General features: G+C 60.5%; 1 long non-coding RNA gene across 2 annotated transcripts in view; it reads left to right on the plus strand.

Moving 5' to 3' along the window:
- The first annotated feature begins 429 nt into the window (after window positions 1–429).
- LOC147997537 (uncharacterized) overlaps window positions 430–5,767 on the plus strand; it is an 18,652-nt gene continuing 13,314 nt past the window's right edge. Inside the window, exon 1 of one of the 2 annotated variants that reach the window (XR_015647755.1) lies at window positions 430–728. This is a non-coding gene — a long non-coding RNA (uncharacterized LOC147997537). Of the gene's footprint in view, window positions 755–5,767 lie in introns of both variants that reach the window. The other variant, XR_015647756.1, reaches the window with a different exon arrangement.

Here is a 5,767-nt window from a genome sequence, read left to right on the forward strand (position 1 = left end):
GTCTAGAGCGTCCAGAGCTCTGGCCTCCATACTCTGGACTGCATTCTCTCTAGCAATCTTCCCAAAGTGGCTGTATTTAACCATGTTTTTATTTTTTAAATTGGCTCTCTCTCTCTCTCTCTCTCTCTCTCTCTCTCTCTCTCTCTCTCTCTCTCTCCTCCCTCCCTCCCTCCCTCCCTCCCTCCCCCCACCACACACACAGAGGCACGTGTGAACAAGGGAATGCAAATGCACAAAATAAGTATGTTTTGATCAGAGTGAAAACAAATCACGGGAATTTTAACCATTCCACCATCATTCCACCATTCTTTTAATTTACTCTCTGTGTTTAGTCTTCCAAAGAGGGTGGCAGGTGTGTGGTTTGGTGAGTGCCGGCTGGCGGTGGCAGCGAGGAACAGAGAACAACAACAACCCCCCCCTCCCCCCATCGGGATCGGTGGAGGGTTTTAAAAATGAGTGAGCCATTTAAAAATGGTGTGGAACTGAGGTCGCCGCCACCCTCCCCTCACGCCGGAGTTTGGACGCTCCCTTTTCCTAACTGTGCCTGTTCCTTGCTAATTGTTAACCGATTCGAGAGTGCATGTCCTTTCACTTAGAGGTGGCCTGTTTTCACCGCTCCGTCCTACTTTCCTTTTCTGGGTGCCTGAGGGGGTTGGCCCCGAGTCCATCCCGCGTTCACTGTGTTCCGGCGGGACAACCGGGACCGTTTGTGCCATTCGGGAGAAGTGGTGGGTACCTGCCCCGTTGTGCGTGGGTGAGTGTCCCCCTGAGCTAGGGAGGTCACTCTGGAGAGACGGAATGAGTGTGTGTGGCGGCGGCGGCGCGTGACAGTCTGTATTGGTTTGCTTGATCGAGATCGCTGTCGGGCGACACCTAGTGGCGACAAGTTTCCGCAACGCTCCTGTCCCCCGGTTGGTGACAAAGGACGGGGAAGTGCCTGTGGTGAGCCGGCCAGGGTGAGAGGGTGACAGGCAAGCAGGCGGGTGCGCGACGGAGACGCCGTCCTGTCTGGGGACCATCTCTAGCTAGGAGGTTGTACCTGGAGAACTTCAGGGGAGGAGGGTGGCTGTACGACCTATTGGGACACAAGGAGGGGTTGGTGGCAGCTGGATGAGGTCGACCAGAAGGCTTGGGCCCCGTCCCGGATTTTTTTTTTTTCCAATTTTTTTTTTAAATTTTTTATTTTATTTTATTTTATTTTTTTTATTTCTTCCCTCCTCTCCGGTCCCAGCCAGCGGGACCATAGACACTTTTGAGGCCGAGAGGGTGCTGTGTCCCCGGCCTCCGAGCCGAGGTGGCCCGGCTAGGGGGCGCCACGGAGTTTTTTTTTTTTTTTTCTTTTCCAGGAGTCCCTTCGGTCCCAGCCAGCGGGACCATAGACACTTTTGAGGCCGAGAGGGTGCTGTGTCCCCGGCCTCCGAGCCGAGGTGGCCCGGCTAGGGGGCGCCACGGAGTTTTTTTTTTCAGGAGTCCCTTCGGTCCCTGATAGCGGGAGCCTGGACCTCTGAGGCCGAGAGGGTGCTGTGTCCCCGGCCTCCGAGCCGAGGTGGCCCGGCTAGGGGGCGCCACGGAGTTTTTTTTTTTTTTCTTTTCCAGGAGTCCCTTCGGTCCCTGATAGCGGGAGCCTGGACCTCTGAGGCCGAGAGGGTGCTGTGTCCCCGGCCTCCGAGCCGAGGTGGCCCGGCTAGGGGGCGCCACGGAGTTTTTTTTTTTTTTTTCTTTTCCAGGAGTCCCTTCGGTCCCTGATAGCGGGAGCCTGGACCTCTGAGGCCGAGAGGGTGCTGTGTCCCCGGCCTCCGAGCCGAGGTGGCCCGGCTAGGGGGCGCCACGGAGTTTTTTTTTTTTTTTTTCTTTTCCAGGAGTCCCTTCGGTCCCTGATAGCGGGAGCCTGGACCTCTGAGGCCGAGAGGGTGCTGTGTCCCCGGCCTCCGAGCCGAGGTGGCCCGGCTAGGGGCGCCACGGAGTTTTTTTTTTTTTTTCTTTTCCAGGAGTCCCTTCGGTCCCTGATAGCGGGAGCCTGGACCTCTGAGGCCGAGAGGGTGCTGTGTCCCCGGCCTCCGAGCCGAGGTGGCCCGGCTAGGGGGCGCCACGGTTTTTTTTTTTTTTTTTTCTTTTCCAGGAGTCCCTTCGGTCCCTGATAGCGGGAGCCTGGACCTCTGAGGCCGAGAGGGTGCTGTGTCCCCGGCCTCCGAGCCGAGGTGGCCCGGCTAGGTGGCGCCACGGATTTTTTTTTTTTTTTTTTCAGGAGTCCCTTCGGTCCCTGATAGCGGGAGCCTGGACCTCTGAGGCCGAGAGGGTGCTGTGTCCCCGGCCTCCGAGCCGAGGTGGCCCGGCTAGGGGGCGCCACGGAGTTTTTTTTTTTTTTTTTTTTCCAGGAGTCCCTTCGGTCCCTGATAGCGGGAGCCTGGACCTCTGAGGCCGAGAGGGTGCTGTGTCCCCGGCCTCCGAGCCGAGGTGGCCCGGCTAGGGGGCGCCACGGAGTTTTTTTTTTTTTTTTTTTTTTCCAGGAGTCCCTTCGGTCCCTGATAGCGGGAGCCTGGACCTCTGAGGCCGAGAGGGTGCTGTGTCCCCGGCCTCCGAGCCGAGGTGGCCCGGCTAGGTGGCGCCACGGATTTTTTTTTTTTCTTTTCCAGGAGTCCCTTCGGTCCCTGATAGCGGGAGCCTGGACCTCTGAGGCCGAGAGGGTGCTGTGTCCCCGGCCTCCGAGCCGAGGTGTCCCGGCTAGGGGGCGCCTCCGAGACTTTATTTTTTCCAGGATCCTCCCCGGTCCCTGCCAGCGGGAGCATGGACTTCTGAGGCCGAGGGGAAGCTGTGTTCCAGGCTATCTACCATGGCCTCCTCGGTCTGTGAGCACTCAGGGTTCTAAGGTCGACCAGTTGTTCCTTTGCGGTCCGGTTCTCTTTCTACATGGGGACCTCTTGGGGACACGTCACCGAACATGACTTCCAGACGTTCCGTGTGGCCTGTCATGTTTATCCCTGTGTCTTTTACACTTTTCATCTTTGCTATCTGTCCTTATTGTACCTGGAGATATATGCTGACACGCTGTCCTTTTGACTCTTTTTGTCATTAAAGGACGTTGGAAGAGGCTTGCACCAAGGCTGTTTGCTTGTCCAGCCCTAGCTCTTTTCTTCTGCGCATGGGCCTCTTCGATGCTTGAAGCTTAGCGTCCCCCCCATGAGTACGCGCTTCCTGCTTTCCCGTGCTTGCTTGCCTGTGCTCTCTGGGGCAGCTTTATGACAACCGTCCCGCGTGTCAGGCGTTCCCGATTTCCCCGTGGTGGTTGTCGTCCGTTACCGGTAGGAGTCGTTGGTGCCGAGTGCGACTGGAAGGGTTTTCCCGTTTGGTGCTAGTGACCCCCTGGCGTGCTCCTCTGCGGCCGACCGGTTTTTTTATTTGTTTTTTTTTTTTTTTTTTTTTTTTTGTTTTTTGGAAGGAGTTCCCGAACCTCCGCTGCTTGGTGGTGTGTCCCTTTCTTTCCTGCTGTGTGCCTCCCGAGTTGCACCTTTTCTCCTTCGAAGGGGATTTTATTTTTTTATTTTTATTTTTTTTTTATTTTTATTTTTTTTGAAGGAGTTCCCGAACCTCCGCTGCCCGTTGAGTCCCGTTCTTCCACGCCACGTGCCTCCCGAGTGCAACGCTTCCTTTTTTTTCGCCCTCGAGAAGGGTAAATTTTTTTTTTTTTGTGTGTGTGTGGCAGTGTTAGCGACTTCTTCCCGTGCTCTCTCTCGCTCTTCTCGCTCGTATTCCCGTCCAGTGCGTGTTAGAAAGCTCTCACGCCCGTTGTTCCCGATGCATGGCGTGTCTCGCTCCCGTTGGATCGATGTGGTGCTGCCGCGTTCTCTTCGGGCCGGGGCCTAAGCCGCGCCAGGCGAGGGACGGACATTCATGGCGAATGGTCATTCAGCGCGAATGGCGACCGCTCTTCTCGTTCTGCCAGCGGGCCCCTCGTCTCTCCTCCCCATTCCTTTGCAGGGTGGTGTGTGGAAGTCAGGGGTGCGGCTGTCCGGCACGAGCGCTGACCCGCGCACACTTGTTGCTGTGGTTCGCGGTGTCCCTGTGGACGTGTCGGGGGCGCTTGCCCCCACGCCGTTCACTGCTTCGCGGCCCTCTTCCCCCGTGCCGGGGGAAGGTGGTAGACCCGCTGCGGTGCATACCCTTCCCGAATGGTGTGTGCACGCGCCCTGCTTTGTGTGAGCCTTGCGGTGCTCCTGGAGCGTTCCGGGCTTTGACCACCAAGGTGCCCGCTTCTGAGTTGGCGGTGGCGCTTCCCGCTCCCCGGCGTGCCTCCTGTGCTCCATGGTGCTTGTGCCTTTACGCTTTCCCTTGTCCTAGTTGCCGGCTTTCTGCACGGTGACAGAAAAGGGGGGGTCGAGGAGTTGAGTGTGCGGTTAAAAGGCTCCTTCCGTTGGGTGAGCGCCCACCCCGTGCCTATGTTTTTGGTGCCTTCACCCGCGGGCCCTGCGCGGTTAGGGTGGTGCTGAGCGATCGCGGCTGGCCCTTTTTAAAGACCGGACTCCCTCAAGTCAAGGCTCCTCCTTTGTGTGCGCCTTGAAGAGGCCTGGCCCTCGGCGGGGACCTGTCGCAGGTCCCCCCGGTCCGCGAATGCTCAAGAAGACCCCGGAGAAAGAGACCTTTGCCGATACCGCAGACCCCCCACCAGCTGGCGCGTGGTCCTTCCCGTTCTGTCCCGCGCCTGTTGCTCGTTTCCCGTTGCGTGCACGGAGCCCTTGGCTGCTCGTCGGTGTTGGGTTCGTCCCGCCCTCAGTGAGGAATTTGCCTTCTCTAGCTATCTTCGGAAAGGGCTTTACGATCTCCGAGGGGCTTCTCCCGGATGGTCCCCTCGGCTGCCCGCCCTGACCTCAGCCTTCTGCGCGCAGCGTTTGCTCTCTCGCCTACCGCGACCCGCGCCTCCCCGCTCCGAGTACGAGGAGGGATCACGCGGGACGGGGCTCTGTCGACCTGCCGCTGTGCGGAGCTTGTGGGGGAGATTGGGTTTCTGGTGGCAGGTGGCGGGGAAGGGCCGTGCACACGCCCGCGTGCGCGGTACCCCCTCTCACCGCGAGGGGTCGTCGCGGGACGGGTGGGTTTGGAAGGGCGGCGCTGGGCTCCCGGTCCCACCCGCCTCCGTTTCCCCCGTGCCCTCCGTCGCGTGTGCGTCCCTCCCACGCGCGTCCACGTCCCGGCCACTCTCGCGGCGAGGTCGTGTCGCGTGTGGTGCGTGCCGCGTGCTCTCGGGCGTCTGCGGTTGCCGCCTCGTCCCCCCTTCCACGGCAGCGTTCCCACGGCCGGTGGAGATCGCGGGAGCCGTCCTACCCCCCCCCCCCCCTCCGCGGGGCTCTCGAGGGTCCGTGAACCGCGGGGTTGGCCTCGCTCTCGGGGGCGGACTTCTTGTTTGGGGGAACCGGCGGTCGGCCGCGTCCGGCGCGTCGTCGGACGTTGGGACCCGCTGCCACGCGGGGGTCTTCGTCGGTTGGCGTCGGCGTCTGCCTCGGTTCTCTCTCGCGTCGGCTGGCGTCTCCTCGGGCTCCCGGGGGTTGTCCGTTGGTTTCGGGTCGGCTCGGTGCCGCGGGCGTGGCGGGACTGCTCCGGGTTGGGTGCAGTGTGATTCCCGCCGGCTTGGCTCGCGTGCCCGGTCGCCGCCCGAGCGGCCTCCCGGTCCCTTGTGAGGCGTCTCCCGCGGGGGTGCCGCTGCGGCCGGCCCTGCCGTCGACGGTCCTCGTTCTGCCGGTTCGCTCCCCCTCCCCGCCCGCCGGCGTTCCTTTCT

The sequence above is a fragment of the Rattus norvegicus genome, unplaced genomic scaffold (assembly GCF_021556685.1).
Source record: "Rattus norvegicus strain SHRSP/BbbUtx unplaced genomic scaffold, alternate assembly SHRSP_T2T unassigned-0000115, whole genome shotgun sequence".
NCBI classification, from domain to species: Eukaryota; Metazoa; Chordata; class Mammalia; order Rodentia; family Muridae; genus Rattus; species Rattus norvegicus.